The sequence below is a fragment of the Acomys minous genome (genome assembly GCF_964271855.1).
Source record: "Acomys minous genome assembly, chromosome: 2".
In the NCBI taxonomy this organism is placed as follows: Eukaryota; Metazoa; Chordata; class Mammalia; order Rodentia; family Muridae; genus Acomys; species Acomys minous.
This window is the reverse complement of record NC_140484.1, coordinates 60,226,795-60,238,949: the sequence shown is the minus strand read 5'-3', so window position 1 is coordinate 60,238,949 and position 12,155 is coordinate 60,226,795. Positions and strand designations below refer to the sequence as shown.

At 49.0% G+C, this 12,155-nt stretch overlaps 1 pseudogene across 1 annotated transcript; it reads left to right on the top strand.

The window, feature by feature from the left end:
• Positions 1–4,178: 4,178 nt before the first annotated feature.
• LOC311588476 (ferritin heavy chain-like) lies at positions 4,179–4,722 on the top strand (annotated as a pseudogene). Its single transcript has one exon. The product of its transcript is annotated as a ferritin heavy chain-like (transcript).
• The last annotated feature ends 7,433 nt before the right edge of the window (positions 4,723–12,155 follow it).

Genomic DNA, 12,155 nt, shown 5'->3' with positions numbered 1-12,155 from the left:
TAGGGAGCTGGGTAGTAACTCAGTGCGTGAAGTATGAGGGTTTGCGTTCAACCCTAGACCCACATACAAATGCCAGGTGGGAGCGCACACGCCTGTAATCTCAGTACAGGAGAGACAGAGACAGAAAGATCCCAGGCCCCCCGCTACCTGGCCAGCCTAGTCTACTTGGCAAGTTCCAAGCCTGTGAAAGACCCTGCCTCAAAAAAAAAGGGGGGGTGGGGGTGGGGTGGGTGGAGGGCTCCTAAGGACTGGCATGTAAGTTCTCTAGCTTCCACACGCACCTGCGTACATGTGTTGATGCACACAGGTGTATCTGCACACACATACATGAGCATATATAATGTTCATGTTATACAAAAATAATGTGTAATTAAGTGGTTATCAGTGTATTCACAGAGTCGTGAACCCATCACAGCCACCTCATTTTATAGCATAAATGTCCTGCCCAAAAGAAATTCAAACCCTTCACCAGCCCTTCCCACCCTCTCTCCCTGGCTGGTAGGCACTAATCTGCTATCGCCAGTTCTGGACAATTTGTTGACAACATTAAATCCTCTCTACCCTGACCTGAGGTAATTATTCAGACCCACCCCACTAATGGGACAGCCTCCACTCCCCTGTGCAGAGTGGTCCCATCAAGAAGAGCAATAGGTTTCTGTGTCTGTGAGATCACCACATGATTTGTTCTTTATTTTGCCCTTTTCCCCCCTTTGAGACAGAGTCTCATCTATCCCCAGGAGGGCTCCAAACTTTCTATATAGCTGAAGGTGACCTTGGCTTCATGATTCTCTTACTGCTATCTCCCAAGTACTGGATCAGGGATGTAATGCCGTGGTCATGACACTGGTGAACTCTGTTATGGTTGCCTCTACAGGGTCTCCGCAAGACTGAACCAATAAACGTTCAGTTATAGGTGGAGGCGGGTCCATAGAGCCTGTCCAGGAGAGAGAATGGCAGTCCAGGGCTGCTGGAAGGTTGGAAGTCATTGCATTCAGTGATGTGGCTGCTGATGACTTACTGGTACTCCAGCAGGTGACTCTACACTCGTGCCCATGAAAGTGGCCCTAGTTAAACCCAGTGGGTCACAGAGGAAGCAGAAGAGACGGTGGGATAGGGGAGGGGGGAGCGGTGAGGAAGACAAAAGATGGCGGAGGGATGGGTATGGCCAGGATGTATTGTCAAAGAACAAGTTAATTTTTTTTTTAACGTGGTATTGGAGGCTGAGGGGATAATTCAGAAAGTAAACCCCGCCTACCATACAAATGTGAGGGCCTACATTTGATCCCTATCATTCATATGTAAAACCAGGTGGTGGCATGCTGAAGAGGTAGAGGTACATGAATCCCTGCGGTTCACTGGCCAGCCAGCCTGACCTAATCAGAAAGCCCGGGTCCCAGGGAGGGGCCCTGTCTCAGACAAAAAGATGGACAGCTCTTGAGAAACAACACCTAAGGTTGACTTTCAGCCTCCACACATATGTAGACACACATGCATATGCACCTGTAGAAACACACACACACACACACACACCTGCCACCTGCCACCTGCCACCTACGTGAACACACCTGTGTCATTTCCCACCACTTTTAAATTACCTGTTTCATATTACCATTGTAAATTCAGGGTGATCTCATCCCAAGATCTTTAAGTCAATCACACATGCAAAGACACTTGCTGCAGACAAAGCAGTAATACACAGCACCAGGCAGACAAGGCTCTGGGGTGGGCACATGCGCTAAATGCCAAAGACCAGCAACACGTCAGCCTCAGAACACGGTACCATTGAGATGCTAACTCCTGGACTTAACTGCTCTTTCTCTTGGTTCCACCCAGCAGGGCTTGGAAAGGCCTTAAGAAGCCCAGGAGGAATCCTTGCTCTTTGCTCTTGGCTAAACTTCTCATCCACAAGCGGTCTGGGGTCGCATGTGGGCATGTGGGCCTTGGCAGGTCCTTATGTGAGAGGTCTAGCTATCAGCATTTGAGCACGCGTAGGATGAAGTTTCTTCAGGAATGTTTTCTTCCCTTTCTGGCTCCATGGCACCTGCCCCAAAGGGGTAATCCCCAGCGCAAAAGACAGAAAAGTTGCCAAAGATTCAGATCTGACTCAGAGCCCCCGGCATGGAAAAAGCTGCCCCAAATCATGATCCCAGCCCAGAGGCCGTGGCTCCTATCTGGAGGTTAGTACTAGGCTCTCCATCCATTTTGCCCGCAACCCCCCCCCTTTTTTTTTTTCCTTCCTTTCTGTTCTTGCATGGACAGACGGATCATAAGAAATGGCCAGAATTTACCTCTTCCTTATTCTGGCTGTTTCCATAGAAACCACCATGTGAATGTGGACAAGGAAGCAAGATCCTTTAAAATAATGATGGTTGAAAAACTTTGACACGCCTATGCTTCCAGCTACCTGGTAGTTTCCATGGAGATTCAAAGCCACAACAGAGCCAGATGGACCCCAGACTAGATTTCCCAACAACCAGAGCTGGATGGAATGGCCTCCCCAGTGGCTGTTGGTTTTATATGGCTCAGTGGATTGCTTGTCTCCTCCCCAACAAAGGATGCCCCCACTTCAATTGGTATTATCCTCCCAAATTGCAGAGAAAAGATGTGAGAAGAGGAACTCTGGGAGAGAGGAAAGATGGGGGCGAGGCCACAGCTGATTCCTGCTGCCGAACTCAAATCTCAGTCACAATTTCTTCCACCCAGAACATACAGTGGGATGCTGAGGGACCAAAGCACTATATGCTTACAGAGGTAGCTCCCTGGTGGGCTATGGGGCTCGTCCTAGTGTCATTATGATTGTACCTACCCCCTTCTTTTCTGGAAGCTGGTAAGCCAGGCTGGCCTTGCCCAGGCAGCAGGTTCAAGGAACTGAAGAGGAACCATAAGAGATGGATTCACTGCTGCTCAGAATGTGGTTCAAAAGCTCATCCACTGAGGAACCATCAGGCCTGGATCTTCTCAACTAGGTAAATATTCAGGAACCAGGCTGGGAAGAGCAGGCAGGGCACTGCTTTGCAGCTACACCAGCCCAGGGATCCCTAGGGTTTTACGGCTCTGATTCCCAGCCAGGAGTCAAGCGCTCAGAGATAGTCCCCCAGTGTCCATCAGAAAGACTATGTGTCATCTAGTCACATAGGACTGACTTAGCAGCCCGAACACAAGTAGTTAGCTCATCCAAACCAAATGAACATATGGGTGGCCCTCTCTTTCACATTGTAGTCACCACATTTGGCTGATGCTAAAAGAAAGAAGCAATGGCATTGTGAAAAGGTCTCACTGTCACTCGTGGAGTCCAGGTCCGTGCTGTGACCTTCCATGCACCACAGACCTTGAACAGAAGCCACAGCCTTCTATTGCATCCCTCACTGCCCAGAAGGCCTGGACATATCCCACTGCATAGATACCTAGCCTACTCCAGAGATAGTGGCAGCTCCATGTACTGTAAAGCCCTGTAGTGGATTGAAGAGAAATGTCCCCCCTAGTCTCGGGCATTTGAACACACAGTCCCTAGCTGATGGCACTGTTTAGGGAGGTTTAGGTGGTATAAGCTTGCTGGAGGAAGTACGTCACTGGGGTCGGACTTTGAGTGTGTTAATACTTGTCTGCTTCCAGTTTGATCTCTCTGCTTCCTGTATGCAGCTCAGGACAAGAGCGCTCAGCTTCCTCCTCCTGCTGCTGTGCCAGCCTGCTACCTTGCTCTCCACACCATTATAGACTAACCCTCTAGGACCTCAAGCCAAACTAATGTCTTTCTTCTATGAGTTGCCTTGGTCATGGAGTTTTATCACAGTAACAGAAAAGGAACTAACACAGGCCCCATGCGCACACAGAGAAGGGGTCAAGCCTGGATTTCTACTCTCTCATTAAAACATAAAATAAAGTCCATGCTTGACCTCATTCCAGCCACTGCACCAGAGTCTCCCAGGGCACCCCATCATCAAGGTGACATTGGACAGGATGCGGCAATGCTGCCTGTATGTGCCTGCAATTTTCTTAATTCAAAACCCAGATGGCAGACATTCTCACCCAGAGTCACCACAGTTTCCTGCTTCAACAGTGCTTAAACAGAACCGGTGCTCCACCCCTCTGACCCCAGCTGGCAGGCAGAGCCTGAGCCCTTTGCAACTTCTTCACTCCATTGCTCCAGTGTTGCCACCCAGCCCTGCCCCACCGCCTCCATGGCCACCACATCTCCCTTGCAAGTGTGCCAGAACCACCACCAGGATTCCAGGGCTGCCAGCAACCGACAGATCAACCTGGAATTGTGTGCCACCTACATCTGTCTGTCTGTCTTGCTACTTCGACCAGAATGATGTGGCTCTGAAGAACTTGTTTTCAAATATTCCCCCCGCCAGTCTCATGAGGAGGGGGAGCATGCTGAGAAACTCACGAAGCTGCAGAACCAATGAGGTGGCCAAATCTTCCCGCAGGATATCAAGAACCCAGACTGTGATGACTGGGAGAGTGGGCTGAGCGCCACGGAGTGTGCAATGCACGTGGGAAAGAATGTGAATCAGTCGCTGCTGGAACGTCACAAACTGGCCACAGACAAAAATGACGCCCATTTATGTGACCTCATTGAGACGCATTACCTGAATGAACAGGTGAAATCCAAAGAACTGGGTGGCCACGTGGCTAACTTGAACAAGATGTGAGCCCCCCAATCTAGCATGGCAAAATCTCTTCAACAAGCACACCCTGAGACACAGTGATGAGAGCTGAGCTAATTTACCCCGAGCCACGTGACTTTACTAGTTACTGAAACAGTCTATGCATATTGGACTGCCCTTATCCATTCTATAAGTCACACTAAAACATCCACTTGAGTTAAGTTCTTTAGTTTGTAATTTGTATCATTTCTTCAAATAAAGTATTTTAATACCCAAAACAAACAAACATAAACCAAAAAAAAAAAAAAAAAAAAGCCAGGTTTAATCCCAGCACTTGGAAGACAGCAGATCACTGTGAATTCGAGGCCAACCTGGTCTCTAAAGTCAGTCCAGGACAGTCAGGGTGACACAGAGAAGCCCTTTCTTGAAAAAAAAAAAAACTGGTGAAAATTACACTTAATGAACAGATACTCTGCTCTATGCCATATCATCTCAGCTCCTAAGGGTCAAAAAAGAGAGAAAAATGTCCTCATTCCAAGGCACAAAATATAAATGAATATTTAGAGGGGACTGTGAAGATGACCTTTAAGGACAGACACTATCACTGAACTTCAATATCTATGAATCACTGTGTGGAGATGCTGGCAGCTGTGCCAGGGCTGTGCGCTCTGCATCTGCTGCCTTGGCACTTGTCTCTCAACAGCACACCTTGCAGTGGTGCTTACAGAGGGTCGGGGGCCCTTAAGGATGCAGAGCAGGAGCCAGCTGAGTGGATGAGCAGAGGATGAGCAGCACTAAGTGGTTACTGGGTAGTGTTGTGATTGGCAAAGGTAGGGGCCCAGGTGGGTTAAAGAGGATCTAAACAGGTAGGCAACATGGAAAGCCCCCAGAAGAAGTTACAGTAAGGCTGACATCATAAAGATGGGAGTGCTTATCCTAAAAAGGAAGACCTGTCTCCTTACCGGCAGATCACAGGCTAGATGAAAGGTGCCACAGGGCACCCCCATGGAGTTGGCAGGCTGAGCTAGAGGCAGGAGGTGGCCCTGGTTCATTAGCTGGCCCAGAGCACAGAGGGAGACTAGGGTAGAGGGTGGACACAGCAGGATTCCTGTCTCAGCCCCTCTGGAGAGGCAGGATGGACACTGGAGGATGTATAGCCTGAGGGGGATGCTTTGCGGGAGGCAGGAGCACTTCCATGGTGATACTAAAGCCTGCTACTCTGAGCTGCAGCTGCCCCTGCCTGCCAGACTGCAGCCCTTGCTTCCTAACAGAGCTGACCAGCTGCTCTCAGTAGCCTGGATTGTTGCCTCTGTGAGCTGTGACAATTCGCTGTTGCCGCATGATGGGCACCTACAGAGATACGCAGAGTTAAAGCTTCCGCCTGTCTCCACCCCCACAGGGAGCTATGAGGGAATAACAAAGATGGACCACCAGGAAGTCAAAGGGGCTTTACTCTCTTCCCCAGCCCCTCGGCCCTCATACCTGCCACAGGGTGTGGGGCTGCGTGTCCCTGCCCTCCCACTGTCCAGCCCTGAAGCCTCCTAACCTCAGATCTGGAGAGGAAGATGAGGGGAAGAAAAACTAATATATGTCAAGATGCCTTCGTTGTCTTGAACAATTAGCCAAGGGCTGGCCCTGCTCCTGCCTTCCTGTCCTTCACTTGGAGGGGTCAGCTTTCTTCTCCTTCGCAAAACTCCTCTGAGCTGATTCCCAAGCAAATGCGTCTCCCCACTCCAGGAGGGAAGGAAAGCTTTACAAGAAAGGCTTCAGAGCCCTTCAGCAGAGGGAGCAGGGCTGGAAGGGAGGGGGGCTGAGTTCTTGCTTTTCATGGCTGGCCAGATGTGTGGTTACATTCGCCCCACACCCTGCCTCTCCTCCTCCGGCCCGCCAGCCCCCCTCCCCAACCTCCCACCCCCCACCCCCGACTCCCAACACCCAACCCAGAGCACAGGTCACATCCTCTTTACACGGTCTAAGTCATTTCGAAGAGCCTCAACCCAGCAGTGTTTTCATTCTAATCATGTAAATGGGCCATATTGAGGTCCATCAGAGAGGCCAGCAATGCTTAATGTCCCCAGGGAGGGTGAGGATACAGGGCCACCAAGTGAAGAGGATGTGACAGGACTGGAGAGGCACTGTGATAAATGGCCATCAGGCTGGGCTCATTCAGGCAGTGAGGCTCCCTTAATGGGATATACAATCCTCCCCCCCCCCCCAAAAAAAACCAATGGGAAGATACATCAGAACCTCACCGGACCACAAGGGATGTAAGCAAGCAGAGTGGCCCCTCTGCTGCAAACAGAGATCAATAGGGGAGGCTTCTGAGGGTGACAGAACAGGAAGTTTCTCCCTAGATGTCCCTCTGACTGGTGTCCTGAGTTTCTAGTGCAGACTGTCCATAACCAAGGCTCGGGACTCAGCTCATCCTCCCCCACTGCTGACACACAGTCATTGCCTCCTAGGAGACTGGGGACGGTGATTAGTGAACACACACCTCAGAATAGAAGTGACCTTGAAGACAGTTGTCAGGAGGAGAGCCTCTTCAGACTCTGTGAAATATTGATTGAAAACCTTCCCATATTTCTTCAGGGACAGATGGCCGTCCATCTGCTCTGCTTCCTGAGCCTGTTAGAGCAGGAATGTCAGACCAAGGCTTTCAGAGCTGGCCTCTTGGGGTGGCCACAGCACCCATACACCGTCTGCAGCACCCTGAAGTGTCCGGGACATAGTCCCCAGCTGGGACCAAGCTTCCCATCAGAGAGAGAAATGGAAATGGGCCACCTGGAGCAGGAGGGGAGCTCCCCACCTTCACAAAGCCTGATGGATGTGACAGATGAGATGAGATGACAGTAAGATAAGAGGTAGCCAGGGACGCCAGGAAGGCATCCCGGGCCCAGCCATTTCCTGATTCACAGCCTTTACCATCACAGCATGGAAAAGACAGACCTTGGCTAGTACTCGGTGAGCTCTTGTGCAGAAGAGGACTGTAAGCAGACACACCCAAAGTCAAGAGTTAGCCATCCTTCCATCTTCTCCAGGACACAGGGGCATGAAAGGGACTGTCCTGATTTGGTTTTTTGGTTGGTTGTTGTTTGGTTGGTTGGTTGGTTGGTTGGTTGGTTGGCTGGTTGGTTAGTTGGTTGGTTGTTTTTGCCAACTTGCACAATCCAGATTCCTTTGAGAAGAGAGAGTGCACTTGAGAAAATGCCCCAACCAGATTAGCCTGTGTGTCATTTGATTTTTATTTTATTTGTTTGTTTGTTTGTTTGTTTGTTTAACTAAGGGCTGACAGGGGAGGACCCAGCTCACTGTGGGCAGTGCTACTCATGGGCAGGTGGTCCTAAGTTACATAAGAAAGCAAGTTGATCAAGCAATGAGGAGCAATGGCCTCTGCTTCGGTTCCTGCCCTGACTTATTTTAATGATGCACTGTGATGTGGAAGTGGAAGCTTTTGGTCATGATGTTTTATCACAGCAACAGAAACCTAAGTAAGTCAGGGATCAAGAGCGAGAGTCAAGCCCACAGTCAGCACAGAGTGCCTTCCTGAACTAAGCTGTCAGTGTAAGTAGGACAAGGATATCAGGGGAGGTGGCTGACGGTCCGCTTACCAGCATATCAGGCATAGCTGCAGACATCTTGGCCACTGCAGCCACCATCTCTACTCAAACAATTTTCCCACTGGAATCCAGGCCCCCAGGCTCTAGTGCCTACCCCGTCTTCACTCAAACCCCAGGAAAAGACTACTTCTCTGGAGCCTGCTGCTGCTGGACAAGGGACTACACGGGCCCCACCTGACTACCTGCTCTCCACACACTACAGGTGACACAAAGGCAAAGAAGCAGCTGACTGGCCGACTGTAGCACCCCAGCTGCTGCAGAGGGCTTGTTGTAGACACAGTTGGTGCTTACCAAGTACTGGTCACACGGATAAATAAATGCTTGGGTGGATGTTTTTAGGAGGCAGTGTGTTGTGTTCAGCTCCTAAGACAAAGGTGTCAAGATGAATGGAGCTCAGCAGAGGGCAGAGGTGAGCACAGCCATGACAAAAAAGACACACAGACCTTATGATCCTACAGATAGAAAGACAAGTTCCTCTTACAGGGGGCTCCATGTTCAAATGGCACCTCCCAGATAAAAGCAGCGTAAAGCACACACCTATATACAACACACACATACCCCCTACACAACAGGTATGCATACACCAAACACACACACACACACAATATATACCACACAGGTATGTATATATACATAAGGTACACAGATATCTCTCTCTCTCTCTCTCTCTCTCTCTCTCTCTCTCTCTCTCTCTCTCTCTCTCTCTCTCTCACACACACACACACACACACACACACACACACACACACACACAAATACATAACAGCTGGGCAGTGGTGCCATATGCCTTTAATTCCTGCACGCAGGAGGCAGAGGCAGGCAGAGTTCAAGGCCAGCCTGGTCTACAGAGTGAGTTCTAGGACATCCAGAGCTACACAAAGTAACTATCTCAAAAAAACAAAACACAGCCAGGTATGGTGGCACAAGCCTTTAATCCCAGCACTTGGAAGGCAGAGGCAGGTGGATCACTGTGAGTTCGAGGCCAGTCTGGCTCACAAAATGAGTGCAGGACAGCCAAGGATACACAGAGAAACCCTGTCTAAATAAATAAATAAATAAATAAAAGCAAAAAATCAAATACATAACAGACAGATACACATACTTAAAACATACCACATGTATACATCTATCTACATATGTGTTATGTCATGCATGTACATGAATACTACATGGATCACATATGCCTTCACATATATAATAAACACAAAACACATATACATACATAACACATTGTCACATCACACTGCACCTGTACACAATACAATATGTATATATGCCACAAAGCAGAAACATACACAAAATGTGTACATAGCATATCCATAACAAACACAACATACATATACAGAAAGTGCATACACAAACACACTCACCACATACACATTCTGAACCAAGACATTCCCTAGGCCGACCTACAACTCTACTGCACTCCCCACAGGAAGTAGCTCCTTGGTTTCTTCTCAGTATTGAGTGTCCTTATCAGAGCTTCAGGCCCCACAGCTGCACAGTCAAACATGGGCCAGTCCTCTGTCTAGAACAGGAGTCACATAACCCAAGGGCAGCTACCAGAACCAGCACTTGGCCACTTACGCCCTCTGGGTATTCAGAGGACGCCTGGGGAGCAGCTGCTCTATAAGTGAGTATCTGTAGAAAGGCGTTCTCAGGGCCTTACCGGCCAAGATGGCCAAAAAGTAAACAGATTCTGCCCCTTCTGCAACCCTGAAGTCAGATCTCGTGGCTCAGTTGACTTTATGATTTGCCATTAAGTGCAGGCCTGGTATCTATAGCTGCTATAACCAACTCCGCAAAATCAATGGCTTGAACCAGCACACGCTGCTATCTCCCACTGCTGGAGGCCCAAGGTCTGTTACAGGCCTCACTGGCTGAACTCAGTGTTGGCAGACAAAGCCATGTTTCTTCTGGAGCTGGGCCTGCAGGCCCCTCACGTGAGATGGCATCATCTACTCTGTGTCTTCTCCAGCTTGCAGAGGTCACTTGCACCTCTCGGCTCGGGGTCACTTTTCTCTATTTTCAGAGTCAGCAACACAGCAAACCCTACTTTGCTCTTAACAATGACTGGCTCTCTTAGCCCATTTCCTTATCCAGGGACCCATGTGATTCTGCAGGTCACCTGGGCAACCCAGGAAAATATCCCCAAGTCAAGGTCAGCTGATCAAGAATCCCTACGCCCCTTCTTCAAGCCACCTAATATGCACACAGCTCAGGTACTAGGACTTCTTCACACCACCTCACGCCCCCTGTATGCCTGCCTCTCAGGAGATACTCACTGACTGATTCTCAGAATTTGACAGGAATTTGTCCCAAGTAGGCAATTTGCTGGTGATTACAGTTATCAAGTGCGAGAACCAGGATTTGCACAGAAATTGCAGCTCTTCCAGGAGGAATGAGCCCATGTCGGGAAACATGGAGACTTTACCTGGAGATGATTCTGCCCACAAGGCAGCAGCTACCAAAGTGGTCTTCAGATCTTATTTTGAACACGTAGTCAGGGAGACCTCTTGTCTTCACGCCCGGTACTGTGCTGCAAGTGCAATTAAATTCACAAGATATGTAATGCTACCTGCTTTCCACAGATGAGGCACACAGAGGAAACAATGCTGGTCAGAGCTGAGAAGCCACAAGCCTGCAGGACTGCGGGACTGGAAAGCTGTGGTTTGATGTGACCAGTAAAGATACCAAGTCACCCAGGATGGGAAGCGATGGTCCAAGATCCCACTCAAAGGGACCCCCCAAGCTTTGTAGCTGCTGATGCTCATCTGACTGCTTCAGCAATCACAGCTCTAGGTTGAGACAAGGAGCTGGCACATGGCCATGTCAAAAAATGATGACGTTGAGATAGATGCCCAGGTCACAGTACTACCGTTCCAAGACAAACTGGCTACAGGCAGAAGGCCACAGCTAAAGCCACTGCAAAGAGGTAAGGGGTGAGAGTAAGGGTAAGAGAGGACACAAAACAACAAAGACCAGCCAAAGTAAACAGAGTCCCCACACACTCGAAATGAGGCCCCCCAAAAGCAAAGGTCAAAAGGAGGAACTGTTGCTGTGGTGCTGAGGAGAAGGGCACAGTCCTCTGCTTCAGGGCCACACCTTGCCCTACCACCACAGGCCTGACTGAACTGAAAGAGCCAGTGTAATGTTTGAGTACTAACCTAAAGGCATGGCCAGAACACCCACATGAACACAGAATCAGAGGATGAAAAGAAGCCAGGGCCACTGGCCAGAGCCCTAAAGGTGTGGGCCAAACCAGGAAGAGAAGGGGATGAGGAACGGGGGACTCTCTCTGGAGGACCACAAGATAGCTCAAGAGGTAAAAGCATTTGCACCAAGCCTGACCACTGAGTTTGGTTCTGGAAATATATGTGGTGAAAGACACAGGGTGGCGGGGCAGGGAAGGGGGGTGAGCACAGAAACACACAATAAATACATTAATTAATTAATTAATTAATCTTTTAATTCTCTCTGGAGGAATACATTTCAGAGTATTTCCAGTTGAGAAGATGAGCCGTTCCAACAGTGCATACAGGAATAAAGTATCATAAGTGATTAGGAGGGGGGCAAAAGTAGATTCAGTAAGACTTTAGATATTGGAAGTATCAGACATGCAATATTAAATTTTTAGTACGTTTAAAAAATTCAGAGGACATTTAAGAAGGAAGCATACATATATTAACAGGGAACAAGATTATTTGAAAAATAATAAAACCAGTAAAAATATGAGGGAGATAGCAGCATTCTGAACTGAGTTTAAGGGAGAGTGGGCAGAGTATGCAAAAAGTTATCCAAAACGTGTCCCAGAGAGCCACAAAGCGGAAGCGTGAAACGGAAGGGAAGTCACGGTGCAGCTAAGTCTAAAGAACATGTGCTTGGATTTTAAAAGGAAGCAGAGAGGAAAATGGGAAAGGGGCCATGC